Source organism: Synchiropus splendidus, chromosome 11, assembly GCF_027744825.2.
Source record: "Synchiropus splendidus isolate RoL2022-P1 chromosome 11, RoL_Sspl_1.0, whole genome shotgun sequence".
NCBI lineage: Eukaryota > Metazoa > Chordata > Actinopteri > Syngnathiformes > Callionymidae > Synchiropus > Synchiropus splendidus.
Window position 1 is genome coordinate 14,808,304 of NC_071344.1, and position 18,526 is coordinate 14,826,829.

At 46.5% G+C, this 18,526-nt stretch overlaps 1 protein-coding gene across 7 annotated transcripts in view; it reads right to left on the reverse strand.

The window, feature by feature from the left end:
- The window catches only part of frmpd3 (FERM and PDZ domain containing 3), a 63,967-nt gene extending 45,643 nt beyond the window's left edge, over nt 1–18,324 (reverse strand). For all 7 annotated transcript variants that reach the window (XM_053878901.1, XM_053878907.1, XM_053878902.1 and 4 more), the window contains exon 1: nt 18,007–18,324. The gene's annotated coding sequence lies outside the window, so the exon portion shown is untranslated. The remainder of the gene's footprint in view (nt 1–18,006) is intronic.
- Between the last annotated feature and the right edge of the window lie 202 nt (nt 18,325–18,526).

Consider the following 18,526-nt stretch of genomic DNA (forward strand, 5'->3'; position numbering starts at 1 on the left):
GCAGACTGATTCATGACCGCATGTTCAGCCCTTCAGCAAAGCAGACGCTGGAAGTTTGCTGGAAGCTACCGTTTTGGAAACGCGTGATGTTTTCTAGTGATGCTGCTGGAGGCTCCGAGATCCAACCAGCCACTGGAGAAAAACATGCAGATCCCAGCCATAAATAAAATGCATGTGGTGGTGAATATTTTAATGTCTTATATAACAAGAATGCTCGGCTTCATGCACCTGGGAAATGTAGTGGAATCATTTGAATCCTTCAAACCATTTCCAACTCAAACCTATTCACCTAATCAAGGCTTATCCAAAAAGTCTCCTTCCCCCAGCCTGCATGAAGGACAAAGAGCCTGTGGCATCCTAATCCTCACGTGATCCCTGAATCTGAGTTGGATCTCAGATACACTCAGAGCGCAGCATTTGACTTGATCTTCCAGAAACCATTAAACACAACACAATGGCTTCACTAACATTAGCCCCAACCTGATGATAAAGTCTGCGCCATCCATTTCAGATTTGGGGTTTGTAGTTTATCACCTCTAAAACAGTGGTGATTGTTTTTCACAGCACATCTACCTTTCCGTCTCTCAGTGGGCAAAACCACTTGCAAAATGACAACATATTCAAAGGAAAATGTGATCATGGGAAAAGGGGCTTCAGCTCAGGCGGCCATCGTGATGAAGGTGGGTTTCTCCAGACGTTTCCCTCCAGGCTGATGAAGGGATGGAGCCCCGAGAGTCGCTGTGGTTTGAATATTCTTCCAAGAAACTGAAGCTTGGAGGACAAACTTGAGAATTATGCTGCAATCTGCAGGTCATTTATGTCTTGGGAAGACCAGCATCCCAGCTCCTCGGGACCAGAGGCAGGGGGCACCCAAGACATTGTAGGCTGAATATATATATATATATATATATATATATATATATATATATATATATATATATATATATATATATATATATATATATATATATATATATATATATATATATATATATATACGGCCCAAAGCCTCAGATATGTGACAAATCAACGCTAACACTGTCTCCCATTAAATACCATGAGGCATGAACAGCTCAGATCCAGCTCATCAGTGAGCCACGGAGGAAGCGGCACCTTGCTGTGCTCATGAGGTTGATGTACTGTAGTCCTGACGTGTGCAGCCGCCGATAATTACCGCGCAAACACACCGATAAAGCGTTTAGAGGGTGGATGTGGAAAACAAAGACTTCCAGACACATTCTTTACGCTCTGTGAAAAGCTGGAGATGAAAGGCAATTTTTAAATTTAAAGTTGCTGCTGGTAGAATTATGTATCTACCCCAGTGCTCAGCTCCTTCTCCACCTGGACAGAAATATTTTGCGTGCTTCTGCACAAAAGAAAAGGCTCCTGCTGGTTAACTGTGACGTGAAGCATTTGAAATGTAGAGCGTCTGAAACGCGCTTCCCTTGCCTTCCCTTCCCAAATGTGTCGCAACCCCACTTGCCTATTCTGGCAGTGTGACAGTGAGGTTGCGCATCGCACACTGAAGATGAACTTCACTCCCGTCCTCCATGACCTCAACAAAATGGCTTCCAAACGCGCCCTGTCATGACTTGCTAGTACCATTGTTTACAAAAGTGATCAGATGCTGTTGTTCAGCTGCGCCCTGCGATCAATGAATGTGCTTGTGTTACGACAGAAATACAAGTCTAAATGCTGGTGAAGGTTGGGCTTCAGTCCCCAGGAAACCTCTGCAGACTTCTGTTGCTTATCTCTGCCCATGAGAACAGCCAGGTTTGGCGCGAGTGTTCAGTTCAGTCACAATTCCAAGAAGGTTTATTTTCCATGACATATCTATTTAAAAAAAAAAAAAGTTCCTGTTTATTCCTCAGACTGTCTCATGTTTGGCCTCTCTGCTTAACTGAAGTGACTGCGAGGAGGATCAAGAAATTGACCGATGCCAGTCAGAGAGAAGACAATAAACGCAGATAAATAAAGCAGGAGCGCGTCAGAACTCATTCCTCCCTAAAGTGAGTCAGTGAGTCGGCTCATGACTCCTCACACGTACTCAGCGACCGTGATTTGTTTGCATCACTTCCACCAAGTAATTACGTCTCTCACCGAGCTGCGGAAATGTCAACCACCATCCGAAAATACACTCCCACACCACAACTCCACTCGGACCTGTGCTTTAAAAACGACTGTTATTCTTTCGCTTCCTGATGAGCAAGAGGCAGCTTCACCGCTGCCAGTTAGAAAGTGAAATTCTGATGGATCACAAATAGTGTTTCACTGTGAATCATCTGCATATTCCCTCACCAACTTTTCTTCCTGTTTGTACATGAAGTACTAACTTCCTACGGAGTAAAGGGCTGCTAGTCGAGGCGTTATCATGAAGTGCTGCATGCTATTGTCTAGATTATGACCATATTTATGATTTTAAATGATCATTTTATAATATTCCAAAGTTATGAGAAATGTTGTGGGTTTTCTGTTGCACCTAATGGCTTGAGAAAGATCCACATCATGGTGGCCAGGATTTTGGGGTCAATATATTTCTGTTCTAAATTCATATTCTAAAAATGCGATCACCTAAAAAACAGTCATTCTTTATTTAAAAAAAATGTACAAATTCAAATATTAAAGCGCCCTCTATTGGCCACACACAACAGTATTGTACGTAGAAAATACATTGTCAGATAATTTCACTGTCAACACACATGAAAGCTTTGTCTTCTTTCAGTGGCCAGGTAATACAAAGCAGTAAAATAATCATAATAATTGTAAGATATTCTACCAATAAACATTCTGTGATTCTGGGCTGTAGATGCTCTGTCACGTGACGCCACCTGCTGTCTCATTGGGCTAACTGCGCTCAATGATTTATCAAAAGCATATGACTAAAAGAGCAATAGAGCGATTGAATTCTGTTGGATTAATGTTGCTTTTTTGAAGCACCACACGTCTTTTGGAAGAGCAGCTGCTAGTCTTCTGTGCAGCAATGGACTGAAGTGTTGTGGCCTTTAGTCGAAGCCACCTCTATAATACATGAGCAGCAGCCAATTAGAGCAACTGTCGGATTAAACAAGTGTGTTGACCGAGGAGCATCGTCCTGAACTCTTTAAAAGTCACTTCTCCAGGGGAAGCGGTAAAAGCTGTGCATCATAAGAGGTTTGGCCTTCTGGAGAGGGAAGGGTCAGGCGGGTTTCTGGAGGGGTCACAGCAATACAGCCTTTTAGCAACGCGAGCGCTCTCAACATCTTCTGCACCGAGTCACGTGGTGTCTCGGATTAAATGCTCAGACACAAACCATCAAACGAAAAACATGGTGATTCAAGGTCAGTGAAACAGGATGATCTCCTCTGGGCCAAGCGCCCCTCTGTGACCTGCAGCCACAAGTGAAGGCTTGAATGAGGGCGAGTGAAGCTCCAAGCAAGCAGGAAACAAGTGAGCAGTTCTGAGCCCAGCAGTGTCACTGACCTCACACTACAGTAAAGCCAGTCCCATCATGTGATGCAACATCACTGAAGCCGGCCACGTTGTGATCCGGTGCAGACGTCCAGCAAGTCCAGCTCTTATCTTCCCTCCCTGCGCCGCTATGTCCGCGCTTTCATTAGGAGAGTAGCTAGTCGGACTCCTAATGACGGCCACTGTCACGGCTTCCTTCTTATCAGGTCATGTCCCGTATCTATGTCCTTGCAGAGGCAACAGAGGTCTGATTCGTCGTCCCAGTTCCTCACATGAATCTCATCTTCTATTAATCGATAACAGCAGCAGAATGAATTGACGCCGTCCGTTTCTGCAGACATTATGGGGCTCACTTGTCTTGTGGAGACCATCAAGGTCTACAGCACTGCGCTGGGAATTCTGGGTAATATGCAGAGCAGCGCTCATTCTGCAGAAAAGCATCAATTTGAAATGAGGCGTGAGGAAGTGGGAGGAGCCAGAGAATGAAATAGCTGTGGCGGCCGTTTTGCTGGCTCAGCACTTCTGTCAGGCTCCCACACACCGTGCTTTACACTGCGCCATAAAAACAGGACCATTAAATTCACCTGCAGTGGAGCCATTCAGCTCAGTTCTCGTTTGAGAAAGAGGCGGTCGAGTCATGGACGGCAACACGCTGCTGCAGATTGAAAGAGATGCTTCCCTCCTGGAACATTTACGGGCAGCAACAGAGCGGGTCATGTCAGGAAGTCAGGCCAGGAAGGTAATTCAATTTCTATCAGGGATAAAAGACAAGCTTTTCCAGCAGCTAAATCCAGGCGCCTCTGCTCGCAGTTGTCAGGTTTTTACTTCAGTCCCAGTTCAGGGACTTTCAGAGCTACAACAGACAATGTGGAACCTTCCTGGACTGGACCACTGTTGGTGAAGCGCGCCATCACCTCTTCAGTCATTCCACTGCAACTGACTGTGCTCAACTTCAGTTTCACCAGAGCATTGACACTTAGTTGGCCAACACACACGACTGGTGAGGCCAAACATGTTGCGATGGTCAAGTCCAGTTTCCCGTCTAATGCTGACGCCGTCTGAATCCTGCGTCACTGTCTGATGGTGGGGGGTAGGAAGCGCACGTGGGGCAGGATAGAGTGGCTCGATCTGAGCGCCACAAGTCTGAAACATTTGATTCAGTTGAAACTCCAACATGACTTCACGGTCATGCAGCGATGAAAAAGGACTCTTGAGACAGAATGTGGCCTGCACAGCCTCAGGTCACCTGAGGGCGGCAGCCTCCCAGTTTTACTTGGCCTCTCGACCCCTGACCTCCACACGTTTATAGGTTAAAACCAAAACAAAACATGAAAACATTCTAGCCAGAGTGATTCCAAATCTAATCTGAGGATCAAGGCAGTACAAAGATACTAACAGTTCAAATCACCACAATAAGCCGGGTTTCTGCTGAAAGACAGTTATAGAACCCTCTAGGTTTTATGGACATAACTGTGTGGATTTATGAGCCAATCCACATGACAAAATTCCTGACCTCCTTGCATGATGATGAAGCATCTGTGCTGCTGTGACGGAGGTCCTGGTTGACCCTCTCCAACAAAAGCAGGTATGTGGGGCCATTGTTCTGACAGCACCGATTGAGTCTCACCCAGAGCAGTGGATTTAGTTTCAACCCAGGCTCTCTTTTGTGAGGAGATTTTCTTAGGTGATTGTGTTTCTGTGGCAGCCTCGGAGCGCTCACGTCCAACAGTTGGTCACACTAAGGTGGGATGAACACAACACAGCACCTTTCCTGCCTCAAAGTCAATGTACATTTGTGAGGCAAGATTTTGTCTCTGAGCTTTCGTTTGTGGTCAGCTGGTCCACGTCACATGTGGTCCCTGCCTTTGCTAATAAGCTGCCGAGGTCCTCCTCGCCCAGCTGCCACAGATGCTTTGGGTAAGGGGGTGGAGAAGAGACGGGGCTCTGAAGTTTCTTCTTTCAGAAACAGCCTGCTCTGTGCCGGCTGCCATGTCATCTCAGCCGAGTCACGCTGAGGTGAAGCTGACTGGCCTTCTCATCGATGCATTAGTCATTAGACTTGGATCACCAGGGTCCTGACTGTATCATGAACAAAGAATTCCCGGGTGTAGTCTGCAGGGGAACGCGCGTCGCACCAGACTGCTTTGGTCTCACTATCCTCGGAGGAACATCTGTGTCTGTGACGCTCTCACGCTGGCAAGATGGCAGCGAGGAAAGTGGCATCAGCAGAAAAACAAGAGATCTGTGTCGCTCTATCCCTGATCTTGTGACAATAGACTTCCCCGGGAACTTTGGCTCCTTCTTGACTGGCATCAGTTACGACATCAGCAACGCTGGTGGCGTCTTTGACACCACCCAGGAGAGTTTACCCAGAGCATAGAGTCGAAAATACTGGATCACGGCAAGCGTGCAAATCTTCTGGAAGCTATTTCAGAGGTTGATGGGGATGAGACTCAGATGATGATTGGCTTCTGACAGTAGGGAACCTATGCTGACACGTCACGCCGGCGCGAGAAAGCTTTCATCTTCACAAGGGTTTTTCAGTGTTGATCTTGCTGTTGATCTTGATCCAGGCATGTCAGGCTGGAGGCCTGCCACCAACATCCCGCCCAAACTGCCATTCAAATGTTCCGGCACATCATTTCTATTATCAATGGCCTGCACAGAAAGCTCTCACTCAACTCGTGCTGCACTCTCCAGCCAAGCTGCAACAAGCTCCAATTCAAAGCTTCCTATTCACTGAGGCTTTTTCTATGGGGCCCTACGGGGGACACGGAGGGTAAAATGGCCTGAGATCAAATTCCCATTTATATTAAGGTATTAAAGTATATTATAGTATACAGACAAATTTGCTGTATGCTATATATATATACACACATATATATGGCACTCTGCTGAACCAGTGTTTTGGCTTCACATGTATCCTACCAAAACTCAAAATGCTAAGCAAATTCAAAGCCAAACAATCCCTGGCAGCCAGGTGTCTGAATACGTGAATACCTCTGTTGCCAACTCCATCTCTGGTGTATATTGCTCCGTCATGCCAACCCAATGGATGATGCGCCGTATCTGCGACCGTGGTTCAAACTGATGTATATCAACAGCTGAAGCAGTTTGGGAGCCTGTTTGTTTATACACTGAGTCCACGAAACCTTTGCAGCAGGACCTTCAGGAGAGGCAGATGCAGGCTCCTGCCCCTCACAGGCAAAATCAGGCTTCCTCTGTGAAGCCCTCAGCGCCGCCACATATCCCTGTGTTGCCTCTTTGGCCCCATAACATGCGTGTTACGAGAAGGAGATTTCATGTTTGGAAGGTTAAAAAAAATAAACGCCATATTAGTTGTTGTAAAAGACTTGATAATGATTGAACTTTGTTCTTCCACCTCAGTCTATGTGACGGTCAAGTTCTGTCTTGTTCACACTGCGGTACTTGTCTTCAAACAGCTAAAAGCATCTAGTTTTCCAATTGCAGTCAAAGAATGTATTTTTAAAGTGCTAGAAATAAATGTCACTTGAGCATGAAGTTGGAGGAGCAGATGGAGAATCAGAGTTGTGTCTGAGCTGTGACCCTTGAACAAGCTGCCATCGGAGTTGTCACAGTGATTACGCTGGAGCTGAGAATGAGACTGCAGCTGAAACGATTCCAACTCCCACTTTCCCTCAGCAAAACTCTCCCACGTCAACTTCGGCATGATTGTCCTCAAGGAGAGACGCGTGTTTGAGGCAGACCATCCACAGCAGACTCAAAGATTCGTCCAGAAAGGTTGAGGAGCAAGAAACAACAAAAGTCTTTGCACCTGATGATCAAATTGTTGCACCGAAGATATTCAGAGTGAAACACCAAACAAGTTTAGCCTCCATGTGATATTGCACATCCATAGACAAACAGTTCCTGATGCAAAGCCCTCAGCATTCACCATTCGCTGCCTAGAACAATGGCACAAGTGGCTGCAGCCGCTGTCTACGTGGCTGCACCTGCGACTTCTGTTACCATGACGTCACAATGACCTGTGTGTGAGAGAGAGTCTGAATGACATCCGCTGCCTGAGCTGCTGTGGTCTCTGAGGAGTCGTGGTGCGTCTCCCAGCATCTAGCATAGCGGGTGTACCGCTATACTTTCTTACTCCCAGTGGACAGGCAATACTGTCAACAATTCAAAGGTTGGTGTCATGATCTGTGAACCTGACGCTGGTCTGGTTCTGCTCATCAATGTTGCTGTTTTGGAAATGTCCAACCACTCCTCACTCCCATGACATAATGTATTGAGTGGGAAAGTGCACTTTTGTCTCTCATACCATTGACTCAAAATGACTGTATTTGGTTGGCAATGATCACACGCCTTTGAAAATCCCACATCCACAATAGAACCTTTCTGAGGTGCTACCAGAAGGAATGGAATTATCGTACGCTTCAGAGTATTGATCGTACACATTATCGTGCACCTGACAGCACTGATCAATAGGCCACTGTTGCATCCCTGCTTCTTCTTCGCTGTTTTTGTGTGGACCAAGAAAATGCTGCAAAATACTGCCCCCTGCAGGTCACAAGTAGATGCCAGTTTTACACTCACTGGCAAATCATCTTGTGGTACCTCGTGGCGAGGGAACTAGCTCCCTATCATGTCCCTGCTGCATTGGTTATTTGACTCTAAATCAGTGGTCCCCAACCTTTTTATCACAGCGGACTGGTCTACGTTTCACCATTTGAGTGTGTGAAGTTACCACTTTGAACCGTCAGATAAGGCCTCTGCATGTTCGTGTGCTTGGCACATGGGAATCACCGACCACGATGAATCCATAATTCAAGTACAACTCCTGCTACTGTCTGTTAAAGACTTTCTTGTTCATAGTAGTTGTGGGTTCTTCTCTGGTCTCTTCACTGAGCCTTTTCCTTTCCGCAAAGAAACTTCCCAAAGAGGCTGTTTCTGACTCATTTTGCAAGCTTGTGGGTTACATTTTGGCTCTCAAGTGACCATGTACATTTTCAAAATAAAAGACCATTCAAACTCAACAATACATAAAACAGAAATAATTAATGATTTCTTCTGTCTGGTACCAATTGATCCACGGACCAGTACTGGTCCCCTGCCCGAGGGTTGGGGACTACTGCTCTAAAGAAGGGTAGTTTACCGTTCACTGAGCGTGAGGACGGCAGGATCCGTGGGTGGAGGCTGCAAGTGCCTGGTGTGTAAACAGCACTTCCCCTCTCCCGTTCAGCAACTGTCTCCAGTCTCGTGGAAAATCTTTGTTCTTATGTCTTGTCTCAAACAAGCAAACTGTCCGGCAATAGAGTTTGCAGAAGTCACAGACCTCACAAGAGGCGCAAAAACACATCATAAAGGCTTGAACTGGTGGATACTGGTTTGGCTGTGGGAGGATCCCTCAGTTGTCGGTCGCTGAGATCACTTGTTCATGAATATGTGTGTGGTGGTGGTGTCATTTCGACACCCTCCTTTGGACCATCGGCAGCACAAATGAAAGATGCCAGAGTGAGCGAAGTGCTCAACTCCTCACCATGACATGTGTAGACTTGTTTCTACCGAAGAAACCATCTGTTCTGTCGAATCTGCTATGTTAGCATTCCTGCGCTGTAGTAGCTCAACTCCAGGCGACTCCAAAACACATTTGTTTTACACTGTGAATAATTCATGTTTTCTATTTGCTGTGCTGTGTTTGTCAGCATATTTGTAACTAAGACACAGTTGATCTGCTTTTATTTTTTACCCCAACACCAGCACTGACGCCACATTAGCCAAGGGTTTTTCTGAATCAAGAATGTTCACCTTAGAGACTGTCACTTATTCAAATTCTGCACAGCGAAGCACAATCTGTTTCCATAAAGCTTACGGATACAGACCAAACGGAGCAGTACCAGTGGAAACCAGGGGGGGCAGTGCCTCTGTTTCCTCTTTTGTGCAAGAGCTACATGATCAGACTGACTCCACAGTCGCCATGTTGGTTTTGGACTTTGTTGTTGTCATCCACTTTAGACTCTGGGCTGCTCCCCCTGGTGGATACACCCAATGTAGAGAACACATGGACATGTGATCAGTGAAGGTAACGTCTGAGACTCACAGGTAGAATCTGGAATCTGGAGCGTAAAGAGAGTTACAAGGCAGCTTTAATGGCAGCTGCTGCAGAGTGAAATTGTTCAATAACTCCTTGTCACCTGCTCTGGAGTAGTTCAACCAAGCACCAGAGGAAACATGGATTTACAAACTGCCCTCTCCCCACCAGAAGCATCCGCATGTCAGTGAAGAAGCTCACGTCAGAGGAAATGCTTAGATGCTGGCTCTTCTCACAAGGAGGTCTGAGTGTCCTCCAGTAGGGTTCCTCTCCAGCGAGCTTCCGTCACCAGGCTGTTCGCCCACATCACCTGCAGACCATTCATTCATGGAGGGGGATCGGCATCACATCACTAGTAAAGATGCATCAGAGTGGAAGGAGCCATACAAGGGCTGGTTCAGACCATTTTAGAAAAGTGGTTTACTCCACGATTGTGAACTCGCCTGGCTGTTCATTTGATTATGAAAATGATCTTCCCTTCTCATGGTATATGACCTTGGACTGAATGGCAGGACTAACTTCGCTGATGGCTGATGTTCTCCACATGTCAACATGGTCAACAATGTTGGGAGAAAATACCAGCAACTGAAGGCGCCAGCCCACCCTGGGTTGAGGCTTGAACTCCTGCTTTCATGTCGTCCAATGTAGCTGCTGGGAAGCTCAGTCAGGTGCAGGTGTTGAGCAGGATTTGGTCGAAGAATGAAGTCCAACTTTTGGATGGTTTTTACCCTCCAACTTATCTCAGCTTGTCTCTGCTTGTTAAATCACTGACTCTGTGCTCAAACCTCTCCTGTTTTGTTTGGGCAGTTTGCAAACTTTGCATGCTCCAGAACCATGTCAAGAAGCCTCCAAAGGCTTGAGTCACATTGTTGTTTTCAATGTTTTCCTCATTTCACGATCAGGATCCATGATCCACCACCAGCCATTTGTCAATCTCAAAGCACTTTCACCTCTCATGATACAAGTGTCCTAAGTACACTCTACTACAGTGTTACATCACATCATATTGTTCAAAGCCTACATGTTTCCTGTCAACCACTGATGTGATCCATGCCAACATGTCCTGCTGAGGAAGCCAGTGGAACAGTGCATGGATGAATCATGAAGTCTGGAGCCTCGCAGGGTTGTTGTCACAGTAAAACCCAGCAGCAACACCAAGCCTCTGATACTTGAGCTGCACAGTCCAGTCTCTGATCTTCGCATCCAATTGTAGTGTTTTACTTGATGCTCGTGTTTATACACCATATCCAGTGTTGACACCGGGTTTTAACAGGGATTTATCCCGAACATATAATCTGCCAGGGAATTACTGTATACTGCCACTGTGTCAGCAGCATTTTGGATCCTCCATTCTATGCGCTGCAGCACATAACAACCTGCCGAGGCAACAAACATGTGGGGCTTGTAGAAAGAATTCAATGGGATTTTGAAGGTTGTGGCGTTTCTTCTGCATTTTCTTCTGCAGTCACTGGCCCATTGAAATGCAGAAGACTGATGAGTCGTCTGTCTGTCTGTCTGTCTGTGGCTGCGCTCTGCACGCATCATAATTAGATTCATCCGCAAATGATTTGAAGAGCTGCCAAAAATCCACCCTCCCATCAGTGTGCATCCGTTGTCATGTGTTTGTGGCAGCCGCATATGGAAGTCTGCTTTCATTTGCTAAGAGCGACTCATGGAGAGGTGCTACAAGTTCCTGTCGTAACGCAGACATGACAAACTGAAGCTCTCTTCATCCCTGCCAGTGATGCAGGCAGTCAGCTGAAGTGCACAAGACAATCTTCTGTCTATTGGTGACCACACAAACCTTGAATAAAGCCTAAGTGCAGAGGAGCTTTGTGTGAGCCGCCGGACCCTTCTCTCCCCTTCTGTTGTGTGGCAGTGTCACATCAAAGCGCCTCTGATCCCTCTCACATCTCCAGACAGTAACTGCAGATGCAGATCAATGGCATCGGTCAAAGCAACCCGTAGATCAAGGAGTGGTTATGAGTCGCAGCATTTACTGAATGGCAGCGATGAGCCTCGACGTTTGGTCTTGATTTTTTTTCTGCCGCTGCAGCACTCTGTAATTGTGTATTGATTGACAGGTGTTGCTGTGAAGCCTCTGAAACTAGAGCATATTGATGACTTAGACCAACCGCCCCAAAATAAATGTAAAATAACTAACATTCAGTTACAAGAAATGTAATCTCAACCTTTAGCTCTACTTTTGTTGCAGTACATTATGGAATCTGTGGTGTGGTGAGCTGGGGCACTTTAAAATGACCTCGTGACAGAACTGATCTTCTGCTCCGTGTGACTCCAAAGCAAATTTCAGCACCGATGAAGACAAATCATACCCAGTAAACCAGCCAGCAGAGGAGTTACACAACATGGGGTTTCACAATGCTACTTTACCTTCCGAACCTGGACAGTCAAAGGCGGTGGGGGCAGATTTTGTCAGACTGACTTCACTTCACTTTGCTTTTGTTTTTTTTTAATAAACAAAATTCCCTCAATGCTGCCATTCGGAAATACATATCTCGTGACAGTGACATGATCTGTGCTAGGTGATGTATTGCTCGGTAGTTGAGCAAATAACAGCGGTCAAGTGGGGCGGCTGCAACCAACGCTGAGGGGAAAGATCTGTCCATGGTGCTGAAACCCATGACCCTATTATCCTAGCTGAAACAGGATGATGCATCTGCTCTTCCAAGATGACCAGCCTACGGCTCTGCCTCTGAATTGCAAATGTGATGTTAGGGGAGGCATATCTGTGAGGATTTCTCCCTCTGCTCTTTTTCCTTAAACAGTAGCCCTGACTCTAGACTGGTCCACATCTCTGCATCCATCAGAACCTCACCCCTCAGCTTCCGTCGTAACACACATGTGCACGGCTGACGCTGAGCGAGCTAGTTCCACTTCTGGCACACAGGGAAAGAGACGTGTCGCTCTCTAACCGCTGCGTCCACAAGTCCCCGACGTGATTCAAATTAAAGCAAAAACAGTTTCAAAGTCTCCTTCACACAGTCAAATTTTATTTCATCGGTTTCACACACTTGCATCATTTCTTTGTTTCCGACTTTGATTCCTGGGATCATAGATCAAACATATCCAACTGGGTAATGCCATTTTAGGTTTGACACACGCAGATGACGCCTGACCTCAGTGCACCAGCAAAGTGCTGCCACGTGGCCATTTCCTCTACGGCAACAAAGTAGATTTGTGAGAGTCTGGTCTCCTAAAACTGATTTCACCCAATAGGTGGGATAATATGAATAAGCCACCATTTAAGTTCCAAACATCCAGTTCCAGACTGCTGTATGGATATTCATTCTTCTTGACTCTTGAGCAGAGATGCGTATGGTTCCTCTCTGTAAATGTTGTTGGATCACCAATGTCATGTTCCTCAGAGACAATTAATTCTGTCCAGAAATATTCTTCAGTTTGGGGCTTGTACGTCAAGTTCAACCTAACAAAGTGAAGCTCAAAAGTTCATGCGGGTTTATGGCGGCATCATTTTTCAGCTGCAGCAGAGCAGCCAGTCGTGGGCACTGGCTCGCAGATGTCAGGCTGAGTTCATGCTGTTGGCACGGAAGGTTTGTCCAGAAGACAAGTTTACACGCTCCAAACCACATAGATGTTGGAAACACAGAGAGCAGCGACAACCTTTTCTGCCACACACAGTTCTGACTTGCACACGGTTGTATTTGATGCCAGGGTCCCTGGAGGATAATACGAGAGATGTGGGTTATGTGCCGTCGTGGGTTCCCACATCACAGTTTCTACTGGAGCTCCAGGTGGCAAAGATGTCGGCTGTTCTGCACCGCAAAGACTCAGTGAGCCAGACTGGTGATGTCATGTCCCAAACTTTGGACGTTCTGCCTTGGCGTGTTTTCATGCTTGTGAAGCGGCAGGTGAGGAAACAGAACTGACCAGTGCTAGCGCTGTCTGTCTCACTGGAATACAACCGGTCACTCTTCCTGACCCATTTGGCGACAGTAGGATTGCCTCCTTGCATTATGAGTATAACATTGATACGCTTCCAATGATAAACTTTATCTGCCTGGGAAAATGAGGATCAGATTAGATCTGATTCTGTGTGAGTTTTGGGCAAAACACTTTTTTTCTGTCAGTGGAAATTTGCCAGATGAGTTGGCAACTCTCATCACATGCTGTGATCAGCGGCCATCTTGCCAAAATTCAAATGTAAACCAGAAATGTATTAGGAAATTAGAAAGTAAGAGAACAAAAACGCAATCGTAATTATACAGTAATAAGCATTTACTGTATCTATTTATTTTTGATGGTTAAGAAATACAGTTTAAATTACATTTAAATAACTATTTAAATTTGTGTTCCTTTACATTGTAATGTCATTATTATATCTCCTTATAATGAGTTACATTACAATGGTAATACAATGATAATAATAATAACGAGTACTCAATTAAAGTAGCCTGGAGATCAATTTTGTAGTTTTGCATGTGACCTCGCTGCACTTCACTGTGACTGATGCAAAAGACCACATTGCCACATTGAGTTTTGCCCTTGATGCACAGATGAATGTGCGTCACAATCATTGCATTACTACACTACTTCTCTGGATGAATTGTTTGTTGGAAAACCAGCAGATGTGGTGGTGAATATTGAATTAGACTTTTCATTTCAAGCCAACCGCACAAGCTCTCACAGACAAAATGCAATAAAATAGTGGACTGAACGCAGTGTGATTAGGTAGGCCGTGGCTTGAGTTAATGAAAACTTAAATAGAAATGGTTTAGTGACAGGACAAGACTTTAAATCTTGAAGTGCAAATCTGACTGAGCTCTCTGGTGCAATAGGAGGAGACGCGGCAATCAGGGAGATCAGTACGGTGAAGCATGAAAGGGAGAGTAAGAGAAATCCATTAAATTCTTCTGAAATATTAAGCAAATATATCTATCTGTTTCCAAATACCTACCATTTCCAGGGAAGTGTGCTGAAAGATTTAGCTCCTTCATGATTTCCACGTGTGTGAACACAGAGTGCGTTCGACCCCAATGATCTTCCAGAGCCTTTTTTCATCTGTCCTTTGCTTACAACTGTTTGTTTTGTGCTCTTGTTTTTCCTGCCGTTGACAAATGGATGTGCTGCAGAACATCCCCATGTCCTGTGTACAATAATGTCCTCAGTTATAAAAACAGAAAACGCTGCAGTCATCAGTTTTCCAAATGGCTGCAGAAACCCCCACGCACAGATGATCTCAGGTGGATTTCATTTCCACCTGGGGTTGCTTCCGAATCCCATTCAGCCCAAAAAGTGCGCCACGTGAAACCGGAGTTAATAAAGTGATTTGTTTCTGCTGGTACTGGCTGTGCGTAAGTCAACTCCAAGGCGACAGAGTCTCGATGGTTCAAGAAGTGATTCAGAGTAGAGCAACTGCAAGAGGAGCCAGAAGAAAATGCCTTGCCTGTGAGCTTCTCAGTGCCTGCGTCAGAATAGGCCTCCATTCTAAAGCAGGGACACACATTTGCCTCTCAGAGGCCCCAAATATGAACATCTGAAAATCCCTCACTGGCTGAGCCCCGATAATCTCAACCCCATCCTGACTAGATCATGGCAACACAGCTACTGCTCATGGATGGAAATTGGAGCGGATCATCAGGAGAAAGTCGCCCTTCACACACCGTGGCAAGCTGGGACAGCGCAGTTACTGTTAGCAGGAGAGCTGCCCCCTTGATGCATGGTGAAGTCATAATCCAGCCTCTCAGGGAGGATCTGCCACGGCAGCAGCTGAAACTGCATGTCAGTAACTTATCAACATGGAAAGCCAATAACTGTGACCGTTGTTGAAAGTATATCAGGAGAATCGATCGACACGGCTTGTCTCGCTGCATCTCCGGTCGCACTGTCAGACGGGTTCCATATGTTTTCAGAGCAAGCTGTATTCCAGCCAGCGAACCAGCCGTATTAAAAAGCTGCACAGCACAGAGATCCAATCTTGTTTTTGTCATCTCCATCTCTGCCGAAGGTCGGTGCCGAACCAGGCCAAATTAACTAAGAACGTCACGCTGTACAAACACGACAATTAATATTCATGTTGTGACTCAGATCTTCATCGGCCCAGTCACACTTCTACCTTGGTGTTTTTTTTTTCCCTGCTGCCTTTGGGATACAGCAGCTGGTTGTCATGGGTGACCACAAGAGCTGGAGCGGGAGGGTGGGATTTCTGTTTCAGCGAGAGGTGGGCTTGTTTCCATGGTGCATGTCGGCAGTTCACGCACCTTAACTGAACAGTAATGGAGGCTTCAATAGAAACGGTGCACCTCACTTGCACTCAACAATCCTCATCATCTCTGCTGCCGTATGTCACAGTAGTGGCGGAGTGGCTCGTCCAAATCACCGTGCGACTGAACGCTTCTGCCACCTGCTGGGCCCTCGGTATCATTTGAATGTCAGTCATGTTCCGCCTGAAAAGCTGAAGCTGCTTGGCAGAGGTCTGTCCTGTAGCCGGGAAACAGCAAACGCTAAACGCCGCAACAAAGGCATCTGCAAAAGCTGCAACAAATTCAGAGGATTTGCATTTGCTGTGAGCTTTCTGGGCCACCGTAGGCGTCTGCAATTACTTGCGAAGCGAAAGACTTCAAGACTTGGCTGCTCTTCAGATAAATCAACAGTTCAACAGTGAACTTCGATGACTGGTCCAACCGTTCAATAGTACAAGTACTTTTTGTGGTCAGCATTTCTAGTGGAGTGAGTTTTGTTACCATAGTAACTGCAGACATTTGACGCAACCCTCGTTCACCCAGCAGCTTTTGCAACTAAACCAATGAAAAGTAAGAAAACTATTGTGTAAAGGAAAAGAATAAAGAAAGAACTGTTGTATTTCTCAATTTTCTATTTCTCTTTTGTCGATCCTTTGAGGTGAAAGAGGCTGAGCTTTTGAAGAAGTTACCCTGGTCTCAATCAAAAACACGTGTATTAATGCCAGAAAACATTACTTACTTGAGGAAAAGTGAGTTAACGGTGGTCAATAGAGGTGAATAAATACGGCCATATACAGTAGTGTGCAGCGAAAACCTGTTCAGTTCAAGGTTGTAAGTTGGAGTTTAGAATAAAGTACTTCAAACCCAGGGCCCAGGGGCCAAAGTGTTTCATTCTGATTTGTCATCTCAGCTGGTGACATTGCTGAGTGCGATATTCTGACGTCATTGTCAAACTTGACTCATTTGCTTGTGTAGACATGAGGGAGTTGAAAGAATCACCTTTTATGGAAACTCCATTTCCTTCGTGAAACTCTGTACGCAAGCTAAGATAAATAATATACATGATAATATAAAGATACATGACGTGTCATTATCAAATGGCCTGCGTTTGAGTGTAATGATGTCTGAACATGGTGATTTTGACCAGTGAATTGGAAAAAAAGAAAGAAGCAAAAGAAACCTTAATCTGCCGTGCACGGTTCAAAATGCTGGGAAAGATCCTGGGAGCCTTTTGAGGCTGTTCCTGATGAACGCAGGTTTATTTAGAAGCAACAAAGACTGAACACTTGTAGCAGTGAGGCTCAGATTAACTTTGCCATCACAGTTCAAAGCTTGCTGCTATCAGTCGGCTCTCAGAGGATTTCGCCATGCGACACTTGCTATTCGTCCTTGCCTTTCCATGACTAAGCAAAGAACAAAAAGAGTAAATGTCAGAAGAGTGAGAGAATCTGACACATTCGCTAATCACTTTAATTCCAGCTCCTCTGCTCCGGTCCTGCCTGCGCTCCTGCTCACTCCCACGTCCTACCCACACATGAGCACGGGACTCTGGAGCCACCAGATTGATATGCCCTTTGAAATCAGCCCCGACATCACTTTGCGACGCACTTTTTCATCAGAGCTATTGACGTTTTCTGCAGGTATGTTTCACCCTTAGATGGGAGTGAAAACCATCAGCCTGGCTGTTTCTCCCCATTTGCCTATGTATCCAGCAGCCACTCAACCTGCAGCCACATGATGGGGTCATCTAAGTAATGGCTTTGCTTCGGTTGATTCCTCCTGGGTCGGCGGCTCTGCACGCAGTGATCTATGCTCGGAGCAACGGCACTGGACAGCTCATCTCTCTCAGCCGCCGCAGCACGAACCAATCTGTGGCTGCCGCTGCCCGGCCGGTGACGTCGGTGCCGTCGCCATTCAATCCCCTTCATGGTGACGGCCAACTCCACTAAACTCTGGTCCTCACAGAGGTGTCAATGAAAAATGGTCAATGAATCCATGAAATATGAAGCGGCGTCACCAGCCGGCGCTTTCACTCGCTGCCTGCCTCCAATTCCACTGACATTCCCCAGACGCCTGATGGATCCTCCTGGAGACATGTTCCATTATCATGCTGCCACAGTGCTCAGCCACTCAGCTTCTGACTGGTGGCCGTGCGGCACAGCCGGGTCACAGTCAACCTCCGGCACCTTGCCGTCGCAATCAGTGCAACACATGCAGAAATGCATGCACACTGCTGATGAAGCAGGTGTGAAACAGCCAGTTGTCACTCACCTGCGTGGATCAGCCAGGACACGCGTCATGCCCTCCTAAATGGGCATTAATGGGACGGAGTTGAGGTGTGGAGAAGGCGAGGAGCAGTCGGTCCTCCCGGCTGGCCGTCAAGTCTTGCGCATCCCGTGTCCCCCGCGCGCCCGGTCGGTCCAACAAGCCCCCCAGCAGCCGCAGAGCCCGTGGAATGGGAGGTGCTTAGAGGAGTGTCGCGGTCATAAAGAGCCAGATGAAAACGTCCTCCAGCCACAGCTGCTTCCTCATCGTCCCCGGCTGCGTTGGGCTGCCTCTTCCCTGCTCACTGCCTGCATCCAGAGGCTCCGAGAGGCTGAGGCAGAATGAGGAGGGAGAGAGTGAGAGAGAAGTGCGGAGGTAAAGAGATGCGGGGGAGGGATGGGATGCCGCTCAGCCAGCGCTGCACGGCAGTGAACGGCACGGCAGTGACAGAGGAATGCAAACGTCTCGTGCGCTTCACCTGAAACTCAGTAGCCTGGCCAGAACTTTGCAGCCTCTCAACTCACGA